Source organism: Cupressus sempervirens, chromosome 5 (genome assembly GCF_028749045.1).
Source record: "Cupressus sempervirens isolate cs-2001-9-10 chromosome 5, ASM2874904v1, whole genome shotgun sequence".
Taxonomy (NCBI): domain Eukaryota; kingdom Viridiplantae; phylum Streptophyta; class Pinopsida; order Cupressales; family Cupressaceae; genus Cupressus; species Cupressus sempervirens.
The window spans coordinates 372,886,318-372,909,534 of NC_143122.1; the positions used below are offsets into that span (position 1 = coordinate 372,886,318).

Below are 23,217 nucleotides of genomic sequence, written 5' to 3' on the forward strand. Positions count from 1 at the left end.
CAGCCATCAATTGATCCTACAATTCCTATAGCAACTACATATGAGTTTGCCGCTCATTTTTCATCCTCTCTCTAAAAGCATTTCACCCATCATAATAAACTACTTTCTTTGTGAAAGTATTTTCTCCATAATATTTCCACCTCACTCCTCTTTTTCTCATCTTCCACTTCACCTCACCCTTCATTAGCTTACATGATGGTATCGCCTAACAACACAAATTACAAGGTTCGTACACATACTCAAGTTCCAACTTTTTCTTAATGTGTTGTTCTATTTTTAGTTACCTTTGTCACTAGCAATTGCAGAAGCTATTGCCTAATTTAGTTGGGGGGAGGGGTATTATATCTCATTCAATTTTTTTGTGATCATTAAATGTTCATGTTATTCTTTATATGTCGCCACATGATAAAAAGAATGATGTGATGTGATCTTTATCTTTATGTCGCACATTTTTACAAACTGGTAAGTATGAGTTTCAGTTGAGGTACTTAATGCAAAATTAAGTGATTTTAAATGCTAAAAATGTCAGTTTCTTAAAACAGGTACTATCACTTGTCTTCTCATCTTGTTACAAATATTTCTATTTTTAAAATTACTCTTGTAATCACTCTAAAGGAACAATGGGGGTTGGTTTGAAAAGAAGAGAACCAGTTGATCATACAACATTGTTGGGAGACCCAGTTTGCCTACCTATATTTCAAGCCAGGGGATGGACGAATTACATGTTCAAACTATCTGCATGGGATGAGGAGCTTACCTTAGAATTTTTACAAACGTTGAAGGATGGTTTTGCCACAGTAAGAGGAATAAGGGTTATGTTTTCCCCCAAAATTGTAGCTGAGATAATGGAATTACCTCTGGCAAGGGAGGAGTTTTCAAATGCATTGGACGCAGTGTCGGTCAGAGCCCAATTTACAGCGCACATAGACCCACAATTTTAGATAGACCGGAAACAAGGTACAATCCACACATCTTTACTAGAACCATTTAACAAATGTGTTATCTATAGTGTGAGATATTTTACTTGTGAGGGGAGCCATTCATATTTCCATGCCACGCATTTCAAAGTTTTGAGTTGCTTGAGACATGATGACTGCCCTTTGAATGTTTCTCATTTTATGTATCACAATTTTTTTTTAAAGTCATTGTAGTACAAAAAGGAACCCCGAAAGATGTTTCACACCACTGTTGTATTAAGTTGATCATAGAAAAAGCCCTCAGGGAACAACTTGGGATATCTTGGGATGATTTTGTTGAAAACAAAGTATAAAACCCTGTTAGGCAACTAGTGCAAGTTGAAGAGGAAAGAGTGTAACGCCCCACTAAAGGATCCAAAAGAATTAACCTAAAGTTTTAATAAGTTTGCCAAACATTTTTTTTAAAAAAAAAGAAATAATAACGTAAACATCAATCATAGATTAGCGGAAGCAATAACATACAATCAACTATAAGCATACATAGCAGGTTACATTCCTTAAGGATCCTAAGACATTGAGCCACATTTAAATTTAATTAATACTAAGTCTAACTACTACCACATCCACATGAAAGAATAATTAAAAGTCCAATGTCCTTTAAATAATATACATTTGTTCCAAATGCCTCTTGTCAAATTAAATTTGAAATGCTCAATCATCCATTGTACATGTCACTGGGTATGGAAGGCTTAAAAGAATATACATATGTAGAAATAGAAATACATCATCCTCTTCGGATCCATGATACAAGTACAATAAAATAAATGAAAGCATCCACCATGAAAGATATAAACATCCTTCATATGATATAACCATCCATCAAATGATATATAGATAGAATGAAAGGAAATGCAGACAAGTAAGCTCCAGCCACGATGACTACGGACAGATCTCAATGGTAAGAGTAAAAAGCATTACCACCCGACTATGTGGAACCTAAATGGTCCACTCCCACCGCACTGAGAAGATAGTCTCAAGTCCCAAATAGGATATCAAATCACATAACAAAAGTACTCTCTAAGTCCATAAAATCCTAAAAGTATTCTAACTCAAGGGTTCCAAAATAGATCGACATCTAGACCTAGAGGCACACAAGACATGTAGGAAACCTACTATGTAAGCGAGCAAGTTTCATCGCACGAATCATGCTAAAGTTACCCTGGCAGTCCCTTAGGACCCTCCGGTCCCTAGTTATCCCTATGCGGCCACTAGTATCCGCTCGTACTGACAAGGCATACTATGAAATGCAAAGTCACAACCAAGCGTTCTCTCTACTCCCATCTTGGTCTGTACTAGCACTCAAGACATGGGCAAGAACATACAAAGGCTCTTATTAATTTCATTTTATTCCCATTTAGTATAATGTTTTCACTTATAAAACAACTTACAATGGGTTACCCTCAGAACCACTTAGGGCCCCCGGCCCCCATTGCAAGCCACTTCCTGACACTACATATAGATAACCTACCCTAGGCTCATGAAATCACAAATCAAAGAATCATACTAAAATCTCCTTAGTCCTATACAAGTGACTGGAAAGCATCATAAAGATAAATCATAATAACCACATTAGTTCTCCACAAGCAACTGGAAAGCATACCAAAAATAAATCACAATATCCATCGGTTCTCAATGAGCAACCAGAAAGTATTTCAATAATACTAATCAACGACTCAAAATGGTTAAGTCAAACATGTCACAACATGACATCACCAAGAAAAAATCATTCAAAACACCTCAGTCCTCTCAAAGCGACGGAGAAGCAAATCAAATATAACTTATCGAGGACTCAAAAATGGTTAAGTCAAGTATCTCATATACATACACCTCAGCTTCACACAAAAAGACTGGAAAGCAACAACAAACAGTAAATACATCCATCATAGAGCATACTAAACACATTACCATGGTTGAGTTTAGAAAGATCGAGATCAAAACATCAGCATGACATCACAACACATAACCCCCAAGCCTCTGGTAAACGTCCTAAACTAGTCAACCCTCTAGTCAACCCCAATCCCCAAACATAGACATCACACAGAAAACAAGATCATCTCATAGTTGGGTTTGATTGATAATATATTGTTGAGTAAATGTAAGGTTTCAGTTTACAACAAGGTTTTAATTTCATTTCAGTATGAGTTTTTTTTTTTTAGTACATAATAATAACATTTTAACCCTTACTATTTATCTTGTTCTTGTATTTGAACATATCACATAATTACCCTTATTTCAAAGTTCCCCATTAAATCTCATTAATGACTTTAAAATATTTATCACCAATAATTTTTTATAATAATAATAATTGATCATTCTGTGACTTTATAAATAATCAAGATTATAATATAATAATTTCAATAAATTTATTTATTTATTTATTTATTTATTTATTTATTTATTTATTTATTTATTTCTTAAATGCTATTAATTAATATTTCTTTATGATTAAAAAAATAGAAAAGAAACTTAATTTAAACTAAATTTATTAAATTAATTTAATAATTATTTAAAACAAACTATATTTAAATACATTAACCATTAATTAAATTAATAACTATTAAAATTACTAACAATAATTTAAATCTAATAAAATTATATAATATAAATCATATTTTTAATAAAGTAAAATAAACTAAAAACATTACTAACTATGCATTTAGGGCCCGCCGGCCAAATGAAGCCGTGGGACCCCTTTAATGTTTCCATCACAGGCACACTGCGATTACGCAGGGCAAAGCATCGTGGACACCACCGGATTAATGAGGTAAGTCGGGGTGGGTAAAACCCCCTCCCCATAAATTTATTTTTTTCATTTATTTTTTTAATAAAAACTTTAAAACTATTTCATATTAATAGGAATCATTTTTAAAACATTACCCACCCAACATTATATATATATATATATAACAACCAAGAACCCTCCCCATTAAATGATTCAAAAATATATTTTTTTTAAACAAAATTATGACCAATCCCTAATAGAAGAAAAATGACCAACCCATCAAATTTAATTGCTAAAATTTTGATTTCATTGCAAACCCTTCCCTGTGTAATATTCAAATTTTAAAACTACTGAAGGAGTATTGAAAATATTATGATATTTTCAATCTTCCTGTTTACCGACGAATCACCAAACATAACAGAATTTTCAAGACTACAAGATTGAAAGATTCATTTGGAATGAAATACAAACAATCAATTCACAGTCACAAAGAAAGAATTATCTAAATAACAGAATTCTAATTGGGTGAACAAAACTCAAGAACCTACCTGGTTCTAATGCTAAAATCGCAATGCTCAGAAGATTTGCAAGAGAATTGGCTTCTATCCAAGAACTTCTCTCTAACAATTTTTCCAAAATTTTCCTTCCAAATTTTGCATCCCTCAAAATTGAACCCTCAAATTGTGATAAAGAGTTCTCTCCTTAAATCGGGGCACTAATTGTGCGTTCACCCGGGAGAACTCCGTGCTCACCAGACTCCAACTCTAAATTAACTTTCCTTTATCTTTCATTTATCTTTTCCATACACATTTATTGAATTACTAAATTACTTTATTTAATTTTCACTTGACTTCTATTTTAATTAATTTATTGACTTTAATCTCATGCACACTTTATGCAATTAAAATATCTTTATTAAATTCACTTGTTTTATTAATTTCTTATATTTTAATCTCATGCACATACTATGCGAACTTAAAACTTCTTCATAATTTAATGTCTTTTCAGTTCTTAATTTATTTTCGAAACTTAATTGATAAAATATTTATTAACCTAAATAATAATAATATTTAGCATTTATTTTAAAATGAACTCTAAATATATTATTATTAAATTAAATAAATGTTATCGCGTTCTAAATTAAACTTATGACTTTTATCTTCAAATTGATTTCTTTTTATTTAATTTATTTCTTTTTATTTAATTAATTTCTCAATTAATTAAATATAATTAAATATTGAAATATCATAATAATTTTCCATTAAATTAAATCATTAATTTAATCTTTTAATTTTCAATTAATTAAATATAATTAAATATTGAAATGTCATAATAGTTTTCTATTAAATTTAATCTTTTAATTAGACTTAATTAGTAGAAAATACACCAAAGACTCATAAAGTAAAATACGAAAACCCATCATAGAAAAACATATACAAAAATCAAATCAAAGGGTTATAATCTTGAATTAACGTCATCCAACAGACTCGGAGGGTACACAACTCGAATACTTGTCTTAATTATCTAGGGCAAATGGCTTAAAAGTTTAGGATTTGGACTTAAGAATTTATCTCCCCTCTTACCATTGAGATAATGCGATAGGGTATGCTCATCCTGGCAATTCAGCGAAGTCAATATTCGGTACCTGCAACCTGCATAAAATCCACGCATGTACAGACACAATATTCTAAGCTAAACAGGCAATAGCAGGAAGTGGTGCATCGTGTAGATCCCAACTAGCAGGTGACTACGACTCCCTTTCTTAACCACATTAGAAACACCATACATAAAGAAAACAAACACACACACCATACACATGTAGTATGGGGTAAGTATCCATAAGAAGACACATAATAATCCATCTAACTAATCATCATCAATAACTGAAATCATTGAATAATCATCATACATACATGAAGTATAGAGTGTCAAATAACCACATTACAACACATAACCCCCAAGCTTCTGGTAAATGTCCTAAACCGATCAACCCTCTAGTCAACCTCAATCCCCAAACATAGGCATCACACAAAGAATAGGATCATCTCACAGTTGAGTTTTATTGATAATATATCGTTGAGTTAATGTAAGGTTTTAGTTTACAACAAAGTTTCAGTTTCATTTTAGTATAAGTTTTTTTTTTTTTTCGATACATAATAATAACATTTTAACCCTCACTATTTATCTCGTTCTTGTATTTGAACATATCGCATAATTACCCTTGTTTCAAAGTTCCCCACTAAATCCCATTAATGACTTTAAAATATTTATCACCAATAAAATTTTATAATAATAATAATTGATCATTCCGTGACTTTATAAATAATCAAGATTATAATATAATAATTTCAATAAATATATTTTATTTTATTTTTATTTTTTTCTTAAATGCTATTAATTAATATTTCTTTATGATTTAAAAAAATAGAAAAGAAACTTAATTTAAACTAAATTTACTAAATTAATTTAATAATTATTTAAAACAAACTATATTTAAATACATTAACCATTAATTAAATTAATAAATATTAAAATTACTAAAAATAATTTAAATCTAATAAAATTATATAATATAAATCATATTTTTAATAAACTAAAAACATTACTAACTATGCATTTAGGGCTCGCCGGCCAAATGAAGCCATGCGGCCCCTTTAATGTTTCCATCGTAGGTACACTGCAATTATGCAGGTACTCTGTGATTACGCAGGACAGAGCATCATGGATGCTGCCGGATTAATGAGGTAAGTGAGGGGGTGGATAAAACCCCCTCCCCATTTTTTTTTCATTTTTTTTTTTAATAAAAACTTTAAAACTATTTCATATTAATAAAAATTGTTTTTAAAACATTACCCACCCAACATTATATATATATATATATATAAACAACCAAGAACCCTCCCCATTAAATTATTCAAAAATATATGTTTTTTTAAAACAAAATTATGACCAATCCCTAATATATATTTTTTTTAAACAGAATTATGACCAATCCCTAATATATATATATATATATATATAAACAACCAAGAACCCTCCCCATTAAATTATTCAAAAATATATGTTTTTTTAAAATAGAATTATGACCAATCCCTAATAGAAGAAAAATGACCAACCCATCAAATTTAATTGTTAAAATTTTGATTTCATTACAAACCCTTCCCTGTGTAATATTCAAATTTTAAAACTATTGAAGGAGTATTGTAATGATATTTTCAATCTTCCCATTTATCGACGAATCATCATAGAATTTTCAAGACTACAAGATTGAAAGATTCATTTGCAATGAAATACAGACAATCAATTCACAGTCACGATCAAGACAGAATTATCTAAATAACATAATTCTAACTGGGTGAACAAAACTCAAGAACCTACCTAGTTGTGATGCTAAAATTGCAACGCCCAGAAGATTTGTGAGAGAATTGGCTTCTATCCAAGAACTTCTCTCTAACAATTTTTCCAAAATTTTCCTTCCAAATATCGCATCCCTTAAAAATGAACCCTCAAATTGTGATAAAGAGTTCTCTCCTTAAATCGGGGCACTAATTGTGCGTTCACCTGGGAGAACTCCATGCTCAGCAGACTTCAACTTTAAACCAACTTTCCTCAATCTTTCCTTTATCTTTTCCATGCACGTTTATTGAATTACTAAATTACTTTATTTAATTTTCACTTGACTTCTATTTTAATTAATTTATTGACTTTAATCGCATGCACATTTTATGTGAATAAAATATCTCTATTAAATTCACTTGTTTTATTAATTTATTATATTTTAATCTCATGCATGCACCATGCGAACTTAAAACTTTTTCATAATTTAATGTCTTTTCACTTAATTTATTTTTGAAACTTAATTGATAAAATATTTATTAATTTAAATAATAATAATATTTAGGATTTATTTAAAAATGAACTCTAAATATATTATTATTAAATTAAATTAATATTATCACATTCTAAATTAAACTTATAACTTTTATCTTCAAATTTAATTTTTTTTATTTAATTAATTTCTCGATTAATTAAATATAATTAAATATTGAAATATCATTAATAATTTTTCATTAAATTAAATCATTAATTTAATCTTTTAATTAGACTTAATTAATAGAAAATACATCAAAGACTCATAAAGTAAAATACGAAAACCAATCATAGAAAAACACATACAAAAATTAAAGTAAAGGGTTATAATCACGAATTAACATCATCCGATGCACTCAGAGGGTACGCAACTCATATACTTGTCCTAATTATCTAGGACAAATGGCTTAAAGGTTTAGGATTTGGACTTAAGAATTTATCTCCCCTCTCTTACCATTGAGATAATGCAATAGGGTACGCTCATCCTAGCAATTCAGGGAAGTCGATACCTAGTACCTGCAACCTACAAAAAATCCACACATGTATAGACACAATATTCTAAGCTAAATAGGCAATGGCAGGAAGTGGTGCATCTTGTAGATCCCGACTAGCAAGTGACTACGACTCCCTTTCTTAACCACATCAGAAATGTCATACATAAAGAAAACAAACACACACACCATACACATGCAGTATGGGGTAAGTATTCATAAGAAGACACATAATAATCCATCTAACTAATCATCATCAATAATTGAAATCACTAAATAATCATCATGCATACATGAAGTATAGAGTGCCAAGTAATCTCATCATAAAATTGACTGAATCTTGAAACAATATCTAATAATCTCAAAACAATGCTACTAATCATCAAACATAAAATTGGCCTAAAAGAGTTCGGCAATAAAACAAAAATGCAAACTACGGGTAGGCACTACAAAGAGAACCTCAAGAAAATCTTGTAAACCCAGCACCAGGCTCTTCCTTTTCCAAATCTAGGAGGTCATAGAGAACCCCAATTTCCACTCCTGTAGCTTCTACCTCTGGGTCGGGTCCAACATCTGATAAGGGTAAGGAAAGTTAAAATTTCCCCAAATACTAGCTCTCCTGTAGTTCCTAGGGTTTACAAGAAGAAGAAAGGGAATGTACAGGAAACATCTTCGGAACTTCTTGCAACTCCAAAGGCAGCAGAAGTACCCCTCAAGTGTAGAACTCAAAGGAGCCAATGGTTTGTAAAACTCGATGAGGGTGTGTCTTTTCAATCCCTTGTGTCCAAAAATATAACTATTGAAAAAGAGCAATCCTCTTCTTCTAATAAGGATAAGATCATCATTGAAGAGGGTTCATATGAAGAAAGTGCAGAATGTGTACTTGCAGCAACAGGAACATCCTCTTTCTAGCCGCCCATCATTTCCATAGATTCAGACAATGACAACAATGTATCTATCAAAGTTGTAGACTCTCCTCCTGTTCTTTGGAGGAGAGAATTTCATGAAAAAGATATTGGAATAAATTTGGAAACAATTAATACTATTGCAAAACAGATTCTTTCACAAGGGCTTGATGCTTTAGCCAATGTAGTCCAGCAAGTTGTTCCTCTTGATCCTTCATTTGTGTCACATGTTACTTACCATCCTAGTTCCATTATTTCATTGTTAAGCATTATTTCACAGCTATCTAATCAGTTAATTCAGGAGAGGGAAGAACGAAAAATAGAGAGAGAGAGAGAGAGAGAGAGAGAGAGCCTCGACAAAACCATCTTCAATCAAACTCAAGAATTGATTGAAAAGGATCCAAAGATTGAACAATTAAGTGGAAAACTTACAAAAGTCACTACCATGATTCTTGAATTGATGTCTTGTCGCTCTCCTTATCCTGTTTATGCTCTCTTTTTGAAAGAACAATTTGTCAATTATTAGATGACCTATGTAATGCAAGGTAAAAGTTTAACATTGAATACTCCTTAGGAATTCTTCTAAGCTTTTCATACTGCCCCTGTAGCCATCAAAAATTTAATTTGTGAACCCTTTTTACATAATTTAGTACTCCCTGACAACAGAGATTGGAACCCTCTACTTTATGTGGGTGATATTCAACTCAGGGCATTGATGTCTTGGATCCAAAATGAAGTTAGCAAAGAAAATCAAGCCTGCCAGTACAGAGAATTAGAGTATGAGATTCCACTTTTTCTTAGGCCTAAAGCCAAAGATGCTAGAACAATGTACTATGATTGGTTGAAAGTTGCTCAATCAAAACTCAAAAATCGGATTATTTCTCCTTTAAGGGAGGCAGCCTATCAAGAATATGAAGCCATGGCAGAAATAGATCTTCCTACAGCAAAGCAGGGAAATCAATGGCATTGGATAGGATTAAGTGAAGACCTATAGAAGAAAGAACCTCATTCTTCGTTGGATCTTATCATGGCTACTCGGTGAGCACCCTAGTCACTAGTAAATTTAGGCCTAATTTGCGACGCAAAAAGGTCTCAATTTCGACACAAGTTGGTCACTAAAGCCACCAAAGTCGTCGTCGGACAAATTTGGTCAGTTTTCTGCCACATTCATTGCGCGTCAAAATTTCGACTACATAAACGTCAATTTACCGACACAAATTTCGTCCATTTCTCTATCTAGCCTAAACTGTTATTTTCCCAATTTCGACATAAACTTGCCCAATTTTGAGTTGGAATTCCGACGACAAACCCTTAGCTTTCGACGCCGGAGCCATACTCGCGACGTAAATGGTGCCATTTTGGTGTCTCAATTGTGACAAAGATTGGTCACAATTGAGACCAACATATGTCGCAATTGAGACGTGCTTTCCCTTTTTTTTTTAAAGCTTTGCTCTCATAGGAGCGTTCAAAACTGCACAAAACTTGATTATAAAGTGTAATTGCTTGATGCATTAGAGTCAAGGTATCATGCACATTTCTTCCTCCACACCATTGTTTCGTTCGTCAAATGATTTATTTTATACAAAACAATGGGAAGGAGGAAGAAATGTGCATGATATCCTGTTTCCACCGAGCAATTATGCTTTACAACTCAAATTTGTGGAGTTTAGAAGGCTCCTATGAGAGCAAAGGCTTTGCAATAATTGGCACAGCGCGTCTAAATTTTGGTTCCTACAGGGAAGAATAAAATTAGGAAATAATTATTTATCAAGAATGAAAGCCAATAATTTCATCTATTTTTCAAACAGATAAACGTGACAAAAAAACTTACAGTCTCAATCACATCATCATAAGAGCGCATATATAACTATAACTATAACTATCTAAAACCAACATAATTTACAAATATCCACAATTCAAATATTATCCCTTGATGTTTTCTTTAATAATGCTCCAATGCCTTAGGGCATTCAGTTAGAAACTTCAAAATTAATGCTATCAAGTTAGATGTCGTTTCATAGCCACCAAGGATAAGGTCCATAATAAGATTAAATATCTCTTCATCCATAATGTATATTAATGCTATCAAGTTAGTTGTTATATTAATAAGATTCAATATCTCTTCATCAATATACCTCTAGTTCTCGATGGAGACATGCTCCAATCAATAGGAAACGTCATCATGAAGCAGGAGGTGAGGTTGAAGGATTTTATGGAGGCATTCGGAAGTTAATTACAGAGGAAGAGATTTTAGCCTGGAAGAAGTTGTGGCCAAAAGAATCACTAGAATGATTGATTGTTACATTAGAATTATCTTCATTTAACATTAAAGCTGCATGCATATTGGAATGGCTAACATCATCGTTAAGTGCATTTGATGATAGCACATTTGTTTAGGATATACATAGAGAATGTCAAGAGTGTTGTTGACAACTTTTGTATTTCTTTTGGCTTTAACATTGATGACTGTGTTCCAACTGTTTTGGGCTAATATTTGCTTCACAAATGGCCGATGTATATGAATCTTGTGCCAATAGAATGACTTTTGTTGAAGTTAACCATAATGTATACATATATTTGTAATCATTATAGTCAGGATGACAACTGTTGCAATTCACTTGCCCATTGAAGAGTTGATTTTTTATGACGGCACAACAAAATGTTCTGAACCATAGATTGCTTATCCTAAAAATCTTTCATCATCCTCCGAAAATGATCAATAATAATGCAATATATTGTAGTATTAATTGTTTAAATTATTCCTGCAAATGAGGAAATTAATATAATTTGATTGAGCAACCTTACATTTTGTACGTCGCCATTTTGTATTATACCTCAAACAAAAAAATGATGGTGCCATGTGATCAAGACAGCAAAAATCTCTATGGAATGTACAAACCTTGGCACTAGACTTCTTCTCCATCTACGAGGCATTCAATGCTAGAGACAGAACCTTGTATCTACTCCACAAATAATGTGCTTACTAAAGTTGCTACGGCAGAAAGTTCTCATAGGTTAGTTCTAATCAGGTCTGGTGAATAATATGTGAAAACATCAATACAGCCAAGGCACTAATTTTGCCCCATTTTCCTCATGTATGAGAACCTTGAAGAGAAGCTCGGATAAAAAGAAATTATTGTATGGATTAACTTAATAGTAGCAAAACTGAAGAGAAAAATTGTTGGTGGTGAACTACTTAAGCTACAAATACAAGAAAAAGACTGGTCGCAATGTATGGGCTATCCTAAGTGGCAGAAATGGTCATAGTACAGTGAAGTTCACAGTTTCAATTAATCTAATTTGTAATTAAAAAGAAATTTCACTGTATGGAAATATGAGGGCTTCTTTTACAAATTTTTTTTCATTTATAAGAATTTTAAGAAACTTTTTTTGTCAAATTTTAAACCAAAAGGATTGCATTGAGCTAATGTTTGAAACTCTACCAAGAGGAAATTGAACTAAGGCATCCAAATCTTAACACACTATATTATAACAATTTCATAGTTAAGAGTTGTGCTTGTAGACAACATCCAAATCTTATCTGGTGGGTGCCTCTCATATTAAATTTTAAAATTATTTTTTTCTAGTTCAACATGGAATGACCTCTCATGTTGGTTAGTCTACTAACCCTAACTCATCTCATCTAGGTCATATTAGATCTTGATAAAGGCTAGTTTGCAACAATTTAACTTCTAATAGCTAGTTTGTAAAAGTAGTTAAAATAACTTGTTAGTAATACAATTATCTTCATAAGGAGGTCTAATTTGCATTCTCAGTACAACACTCACCCAAATATGCTTTCAAAAGGTATTTAAACAACAATTAGATCTTGACAAAATTAGATATGAAAGTGGAAATAATAATCAAGTCATGTACCTCTTCTTCATCTCGTTTGCGCTTGTTTTCCTTAACCTTTTCGTGAAGATTTGCAATGTACTTATCAAATATCTCCAGACAGAAGCTTTCATCACTAATTGCCCTGAATATTCATATCCAATATATTTATAGCTACTACTAGTGTAAGGTACATGATAACTACCTTTAATTACTCACAATAAGATTAATTCCTGATAGTGGCTCTTTTACCTGTATGCTTCCGCATCTTTGAGAAAAGGTATGCAATCCTCCCATTCTGAGGAAGCAACAATTTCCTGAAATGGAAAAACAATATATAACTAATTTATCATTACATAGATAGAAATTTGTTAATGATAAGAATAGAAATCCATTCATATTCAGGATTTTTAATGTACAAAACTCTGTGAAATTTTACTCCAGGTGTAAAAGTAGTAGAGGAAAAAGAGACTGCATTAGAAGGATTTTTTCCAAAATGAATAATGTAAACCTTCAGAGAATAAAGCAAAGCCGTGAAATCATCTGCCAGCCTTTCCCTCCTTTTTGCTTCTTTCTCTTCCTTTTCCTTTACTTGTTCAATCACTTCTTCAAACACAAGTTGCAAGCAATACACAAGATGTTAGTAAGACCTAACAAAATCATATATCCCAAAACAACTTGCATTACTTTCAACATTTGCAATTTTTTTAGTTTAACGTAATAAAAATCCATTATCCACTAATGAGAATAGACTAATGCATTTGTGATAGTGATTCACTTCCAGCAACTACTTATAAGTGCAAATGAGTCAAAACATAATATAGCTGATGCAATGATCGAATCAGTTAGAAACCAGAGTCATATGGAACATAAGGATAAGATCCTTGTTTGTATAAATAGTAGTTACTAGGAACATAACAATATGTGACAACATTGTTCAAAGGCAAATACCAAATACTTTTATTGTGAAGTCTTCTGTAGCTGAGACAAAAAATCTAGAAATGTAACCAGAACAAACCTTAAGATTTGTTTCAGATGCAGCAGCCAAATCATATAGTTCCCCAATGGAGGCTTTGGACTTGTCAAGAGTCCATGCTGATGTTACTGCGAGCTGCAATCATTACATCAAAAAGATTACAATATATTTTACATCCAATGGAAAATCTTAAAGCACAAAAGGCACACCTTTCCTGACTCCATAGCATCTTTTATGTTTGATTTGTCCTCCTGGTACTGCCAAAGATACATATTGAAAAAACGGTTACATCAAAGGAATCAAACATACATTGCCTTGAGTAATAATGATTGCAAGCCTGATTGTGAAAGTGCAATTAAATCCTGCAATCAAATCATTAAAATATATGCAACTTTCTTACCTGCTTTTTCATCCCTTCTACAACATCTTCAAACAAATCCTTGGGTGGTGAACCAGGTGTATTTGAAGCAGGCTCTTTGCTTTATGATCCTCCAGTTCTTTGCTTTATCAAAGAACTGGAGGATCATAAAGCAAAGAGCTTGCTTCAAATAAAGTGTGTCTTTGCTGTAAGTAGGCCAGTTGCTTTATGATCCTCCAGCAATCTTCGAAATTCATCCCAGTTTTTATGTTCTTTTTGGCACAGTTCTTCCTGCATTTAAAAATATTCAAGTCATTCCAATATACAAAAATAAGACAGATGAAAACTATGGAAGCACACTACTCTCTCATTCTAGACAACCTTTTGAATCATTTGTACTTCTTCCTCCTCCAAATCAGATATAACACGTCAAAATTTTAGGATATTCTCAGGTCATTAGGTATGACATCTTTTGGAAAGATAAGATGCTCGTAACCGAATCCATTATCCACATAATGACAGCAAACTATTCATCAATCAAGATAAAAACCAAACAGCTTTCCAAACACAGGCATTTTACAGCTATGCCATCTCCAATGCACCTTCCAAATTCGAGTACAAAAATATGGGTTCTAAGATTACACCAAAAGCAGGTCCAAAGAGAAAGTCAGATAAATTTGCAAGTTAACATGTGTATTCAACACAAGATCACAATTTCCTACAGGCAAGACTTTAAGATAGAAAAAAAAGAATGTGAATTTGAGATTTGCTGGGATACCTTGCAAAGTCATTACAATTTTAGAGATTCCTGACTTCAAAATTCATAAAAGAAATGGGATAATGTTTTAAGGAAGATCAATTGGGGTTATAAAACCCAAGCATGAAATTGAGGAATAGGACAAAGAATGAAATGTCATTAGTTTATCAATCTAATTTCGTGTTCATGTTTTCTGCTCACCATAACCTTCTTACCCATCTCAAATAGTATAATGTGAGCAAATGCCGAAAACTCACCTTGGTTGAGCGACTTGTCCACCCTTTTGATTTCCTCCACTGTTGAAAGAACTAAAATATATCAACAAATTAAGTGTTAGTGAAACTACTTGAACAAATGAAAGGGAAAAGTTAACAAATTTTGTACAATCTAAGGGATTTATTGTGAATTAAGTAGACTTCGAGATCATTTGATTTCTAACATATGATAATAGATCACACTATTGAAACATTGATATAACAAGCATACAATATATTGAAAAATAACAACAAAAAGCATTACATATTGTAAAAACAATAATATGTACTGAAGATGCAAGGGGTGAGGACACCATCTCCTATAACCATACAAGTCCCCACAAGGGCTAGTATTAATAAACATCTCTTGGCAAAGTTACTTTGTTCAAGAGCTTCCTTTATCCTAATGGCTCTATTGGGCTGTCTACCTGCAACTTCAAGTGTATATGAGGAGAGTTTCCTGTCTTCTTCCTGGTGATTGGGTATCATGCTAACATTTGCATGGCGGAAAATCAAAGAATAAAGAGAAAACGTTCCACCTACAAAAGAAATCGTCCCTTTAAACTTAGAACACATGTTTTCACATCAAAAAGATCAAACTTTGACCTAAAAACAAAGTGAAACTAGAGCGGTTATAATATTACCATCTCCATTATCATTGGCCCACAATACAATGAAGACGTATTTGATGAGGGGCAAAAGAGTGAGAGAATATATGATCAAAGACAAAGCCCCAAGAATGTCATCAGGATGTTTGATGCCATCAGGAAAAGTACTCGCATACACATAAAGTGGTGATGTTCCTATGTCCCCATAAACCACACTAATACTCTGAAACGCCAATTGGACAACTGCAGCCATGCTCAACATCTGAGAAACGGGATTTGTCATAAAGCGATGTTAGAATAGTTACTAAAATGGTCACAAATTATGTTGTTATAGTAAAAGAATACTTTAACTTAAGAGAAAAAAACTATACAATATTAAAACATGATATCGTGCTTTAAAAACTAAAAAGGTACCTGTAACGAAGAACTTCATTTCGACTTGCTAATTGGTTGTCACTATTAACTATAAGCTTATCTTTAAAGTTTGAGCTTCACTTGGTTTCGAGAATAGTTAAATATTCTCTACTTAACAGGGCCAACCACGTGAAGGTGGAAGCTCATTTGGCCCCTCCCCCCCCCCCCCCCCCCCCCCCTAACATCACTCTAAATTCCCCATTAACATTTAATAACATTCAATTCATACATTTTTGAAATAGAACATTCAATCATTATAATCACATGATAACATTCATTAACACATAAAATTCATAAACACACAACATTCACGAATAATTCATTAACATGCAACATTCAAGAGTAAGTCATTCATGAATAATTTATTAACACAATATTCAAGAGTAAGTCATTCATGAATAATCATCTCTTTTTTTCTTTCTTGCCATTTCTTTTTTTCATAAAATTTCTAAGAGGAATATCAATGTCCTCGTTAGGATCCCCCTCCTCTACTGGTTCTAACACATGTCTCCTCCTCATCCGTTCAAGAACACCATGAGGCTGCTGCACCAAAGGGGGGTCCGTTGCAATAACAAGCACTACATGAGGTTAAATTCCCACCATTTTATATTAGTGAATTACGATATTTTATTTAATTAAAAGAACTATAAATCAAAAAATTAATTTAAAAGAACAAAACATAGATTTTCTTTACCTGAATGTGCCACATGATCTACCTGTTGATCAGTCTGAACATCCTCTGGCACTCATTCAGCACGACATGATTCTATATCCTCAACACAAAAAGGTTACACCAAGTTCAATTAAAGATGTTAAATTGTATTAATAATTACATAATTAGTTTTAAATAACAAATGAGCACCTCCATCGACGGTACGATGCACATCAAGGGCTTCATGATGCTGCGTATGATCTGTGTCAGGATTAACAGGCTGCATTGCAATGTCATGCACATTATTATCAAATAAATTGTTGCTCAAGTATTCAATTTCTAATATATTTTTTGGCATATTTACCTGTGCACATGATGCAGGAGACTGTTCAGTTGGGGCAATGGAAGCTTGCCGTAGGCGTTCAGCCACCGCTACATAGCCTTGCTTGAAGGCAATTTTTTTGTGTTCTTCTGTGGCCTCCAGATTAAAATCAATGCCCTACATTTTTTTATTAATTAACAAAATTATTTGCATTTTATAAATAATTTTTCTTTGCAATTCATTTATTGCTACTTACAACGCGTGCTTTGATTTTCGAATATCCCTCAAAGCCAAGTTTGTGCTGCCCAACCTTTTCCAGCCTCGCCTTTGTTGCCTTTGATGTGTCCTGCAACCTATGAAAAGTTTGAAATATGTTAGATGATATAAAGAGAATACTAGAATCATTGTGGAAACATTTACTTCACTTGGGTTTGATGTCTTTGGAGGACAAAATGCGCCATATGTATGGGTTCCATTTCCTGGTCAAAATTCATGGGATATTTTTACTGAGATCCTTGAGAAAGCACATATAGTTACAACTCCAGGAAGTGGGTTTGGACCCACAGGTGAAGGTTTTATAAGGGTGAGTGCCTTTGGTCACAGAGAGAACATATTAGAAGCTTCATTTGTCAATATATCTTCATTTGTCAATATATCTTATGTAGGATTTATGCCCAGATTGAGATTGAGCTTTATAAGCAATTGTGTCAGCATATGAATTACATACCTTTCATATTTAGAATAACAAAATTTAAATACCAAAATTGAGGATTATGCGTGGTAGTATGTTGGAGAAATAACTCCTATTTTAGGGATTTTGACAAAACAGCATAGCGAGAAATATTGAATTCAAAAGGATGAGAATGTGAAGGAACAAAAGGTGCAGGTGAAGGTTCAAATCACATGAAAATTCATTTGTACACACTATGAATTTTGTTGTACATTATGTTGTATTTTAAGAGTGCTCCCCCAAGGTAGATGTGTTAGGCTTGGTACTTTGTCTCTTTACTTCACTGATATATGTGTTTGAATTAGTCTACACACAAATAATTAACATGTTACCAAAGCTGATACGCCTTTTGTGAGCTTGCAAAGAGCTATGGAACGGAAGAGAAAGATTGGAAGCAGGGTGATATCAGGAAAAATCTCTTAATGAGTTTCCATCTTTACAGTTTCCACAGGAGAAAAAGCAGGGATTCCCTAAAAAGGATAATCTATTGGTTGGGTATAGACACATAATCCATGTGATCAAAGCTTCAGCAACAACGAAAAATACTAAAAAAGAAGAATGGATTTTAGATGTGGTGGAAATGCTTAGCTTTAAATTCTTTAGGATTCTCAGACTACATTGTTATCTGAAGATAGAGATTAGATTTTGTGATGCTTCACACTTAAATCTGATGTATAGTGTATATGCACTTCTTTTTTGATATGCAACAAAGCACAAAATGGAATTGATGACAATATAAAATAACAATCACTAATGACAACATTATATACTGTTATCATAGTTAACAGAATACTACAGAATATGGGATTTGATATCTTCAATGATGGATTTCATCAGGATTTACATGCAGATTAAGTGCAAATTTAATGCACACATGACCCAAAAGAAAACAGGGGATAGGAAACTCAAGATAGCGAGAAATTATTGTAAAAGAAAGGGAAAGTCAACAAGTATAGTGGTCAAGGCGTTGCCTATTTTTATGACTCAAAATATAACATGATACATCATATCACAAGATTCAGTTGTCACAACTTTGAGTAGGAATTTCTTAGTTGAATTAGAGTTTGAGTTCAGAGAAGATAAAATTTGAGAAAAGAACCCATAGGAGACATAGGCTCTAAAATCTATCACTAAATATGAATAAAGGGCTTCATTTTGTCAATATATCTTATGTAGGATTTATGCCCAGATTCAGATTGAGATTTATAAGCAATTGTGTCAGCATATGACTTACATACCTTTCATCAATAGATAGATTAAATTGAGCTAGTTGAAATTGTTGATACTGAAGTTGAACCCTAAATTTGCTCATTAATGTACTAGTAGTTAATACTATTGCATACCTTTTTGGATTTTCTAGTGCACTTTCTTTTGGCGGACGTTGCCCTTTCTCCTTTGCATCCAAAATGAACTCATTCCAGTCCCTCACTGAAACAAAGGGAGGACGCTCGTACTTCGGGTTGTGGACGAGGCTCTTTCTATATGTTTCCCTCACAACCTTAAGATGTCTAGCAGCTTTTTGTAACAATTTCTTACGATCAAAAATATTACTACCAAACGCATGCTCTATATCTTTGATGAGCTCATCTTTTAATTTTTGAGATTGGTAGTTCCACCTTTTAAGAAAAAACACAAAATTGTTAGATATAGCTAGTATAAGAAAAGACTTGAATGAAAGGAAAAATGTTGCACCAATTAATGATATGAAAAAAAATAGTGGGATAAAATTAGTTCAGTTATGATGTACAGCAACCTAGTACGTATGGTGGGCCCGAATCTTCGCAGCGTGAGGTCATAAAGCCTCTTATAAAATGTATCGTTTCCTGCAAAAAAATGTCATGGGATAATTAATAGTAAAAACCATTAAAATGAATCATATGAAAGAAGACTCCCACTTTTGGTTCTCTGTAGAAAAATTAGTTAGTATCTTCTACTCAAAGCATGAAATTGCAATGTACCAAATTACTAAACTAGAGAATTATTGGTATAGACAAAAGGTCATTGATAATTCAGATGATCCTACCAAACCCCTAATAAAAAGGAATTCCATAATAATTAAACAACTTGCACAATACGACACACTAAAGGTCATGAGGCATCACTCCACATCAAAAGCCCTTGCATTCACCACTTCCTATCATGTTTACATCTTGCAAGAAAATCCTTATTACAATATAAAAAATAATTATTTAAATTACCTGGAAGCTTAGGACATTTCAAAGGCATTAATTCATTATGGTCAATCAACAACGATGTCTCCATAGATCTCGTGCTAGAAACACGGGTAGCTCCAAGAAATGATGGTGAATTATCACCAATAGATGTACTATGATCCGCATTTGGCGACGTACCAGACGGTGCATATCCTACCACAAAAAAAACAATACACTATGTGATGCATCCCAAGATTAAAGTACATATTATCAACTCATAATTAACACAAAACCAAATATAGAAAAACAAGGATTTACCAGCTGGATGTCCCCTTGTTGCCGACATTGCAGTCGGCAATCTCGTACGGGCATCTGTCAACCTCGTAGGAGTCTCCTGCACTAGATGACTTGAACAATACATTGTTAGCAAAGACATTCTGAAATAATAAAAGTAAGAGTTAAGAATTTTTGAATGTTTGAAATAAAAAATTCCTTCTAACTTGTCAACTAAAAGATTATTTTACCAGTGGCAGTCGGAACTCTGCTACTACCGCCCTCACCACGTTGTCCTTGACCACGTTCTGGATCAATTCCCAAAAATTCCTGTATAACAAGAATTTAGTAGTTAAAGTTTCTTACAACTCTTTAAAAAAATTGCATCAATAAAGTATTTTTGCACATATTACATATTTTACTTCACAACATAAAAGATTATAAAATATAAATCTTTATTGAACTTTTGTTATAACTAAATATTCATTGGAGCTTACTTCATAACGCTGAGCTTGCGCTTTCAATTCTAATAGCCTCTTCCTCATCTCCTCGGGTTCCATATTTGTCTCATCCAAAATTTTCATTGCTTCTAAATTAATTTGCCTAATTTTTTTTTTCAACATTTTTATAAAATTGGGAGTATCAGCAATATCGGCCTCATTAGAATGCATAGCTAGTGGCTCAGTGGTCACTACTACTGCTTTACCCTTATCCTGAACATCAAATTGTGAGAGGGATATCAGTAAAACTATCATAAAAACTCAAAAACCGTAAATAAAATAATGTAATAATATAACATTTTTCAACTATCTAATTTGTACAATTTCAAAAAGGTTTACCCTCGCTGAAGAAGGGGTGCGAGTAGCATCCTGCTGACCTCTATCATCTGTCGGATCCATATCATCCTGTCACAAAGATTAAACATAAAAAATTCAGCTAACTGAAAGCAATAGACAGCAAAAAAAAACTTATTAACAAAATGGTAAATAGTACTTACAGCCCTCATGAGAGTAACATTGTTTGTATCTATGCGATTTAAATGGTAATCAATTAGCAGTTCTTCCCCTACACTTATTGATTTTATTGCACAAACAAAAACTTCATTCCCCTCACGCGCCTCAAATATGCAATTGGGTTGCTTACTAGTTGAAGCAGGTCACGTACTATTTATAAAACCTGCAATATTACCTATTGCTTTTGGTCTCCCATCAATGTACATAGCAAATCTTTTACTTTGATCATTTTCTTTCCATTGTATATAATTAGCTGATATCCCATACCTACGTATACTTTTTTTATATCGAACAATCCGCATCCAATCATTGTAATTGTAACATGGACCGACATACTTGAACAATTCGACAACTTTGTTGTAACATACCTTTATCCCATCCATGGAAAATAGGCCCAAACCATGTAATGAGGATGGAGCAATGCGATATATCCTCTCATTAACACAAAAATCTGTGTTAATTGGAGGTAGCTCATTGGGTATCCATTCTTTCTCAATGTGTGAGTACCGAAAGGGCACCTTGATGTCGCCTTTGGTCTCATCATCATAAGAACATGACCCCCCATTAGCAAGGAAAAATTGCATGCATTTATCAAATTTTTTCTATTCTTTTGACCTCTAGTTGATCTCCCTCTTTTAGTCGTACTACATGTAGAGCTTTCATCTACCATTTCCCTCATTCGATGTAGATAGATCTGACAAGTACCTATTTGGTGGGTCCTGCAATCCATCAAATGGAAAGTGAAAGTGACATATATAAAATGTAGTAAGTTGAAATTGATTATACAATTATATTTCTATACGGACCTTCTTTGTCTATATATACATTATATGATTATATAATGTCTATTTATAACATACGTGCTCAATGATAAACAAGAAGAATATAAGAAAATTATGTCTATTTATTGACTTATACCTGCCGATCCATGTCACTGTGCACAATCCACACCAAACGGGTCAAATCTCCTATAGTCAATTAACTGTTTGCAAAAAGGGTGACAATCAGACACAATATAAACATTGGTAATTATAAATAACCTATGTTGTAATCATTAGAAATTAACACAATAAATATGTAATCAAATTTCTTGAATATGTTAATCATTTACCTTAAGTTAGCTAAAAATTACATGATACACGTTTGCTACAAATAACTTAGAAACAACATGAACAATAGGCAACATCGCAAACATGTCAACAGAAGGGGTGATGATGTACCTGTAGTCAATTGATTGTTTGAAAAAAGGGTCATAATCGGACACAACATAAACATTGGTAACTATAAATAACATATGTTGTAATCATTAGAAATGAACACAATAAATATATAATCAAATTTCCTGCATATGTTAATAATTTATCTTAAGTTCGCTAAAAATTACATGATACGTGTATGCTACAAATAACTTAGAAGACAACATGAACAATATGCAATATCATAAACATGAATAAATTTACCTTATATATGGAATGCAAGATCGTCAACAGAAGGGGTGACGACGTTTGTAGTCATTGATTATCTTCTTCTTCTTCATCATCATCATCATCATCATCATCGCCATCATCACCATCATCATCGCCATCATCATCACCATCATCACCAACATCATCGCCATCATCACCATCATCATCGCCATCATCACCATCGCCATCATCATCATCATCACCATCATCATCATCATCATCACCATCACCATCACCATCACCATCATCGTCATCACCATCATCTTGATCTTCATCATCTGCTTCTTCATCATCATCAATATCTTCTTCTTCCATAACATTATACTTTATCGGCCTTCCTCTTGGATCATGTCTAACAACAAATGACCAACCCTATTTATTTGGAACCTCTGAGTAAAACACTTTCTCACATTGGCTTGGAAGAACATAGGGCTCATCTCCA

At 32.9% G+C, this 23,217-nt stretch overlaps 1 pseudogene; it reads left to right on the forward strand.

Moving 5' to 3' along the window:
* Positions 1–620: 620 nt before the first annotated feature.
* Positions 621–23,217, forward strand: part of LOC149556297 (protein CTR9 homolog pseudogene) — a 30,944-nt pseudogene continuing 8,347 nt past the window's right edge.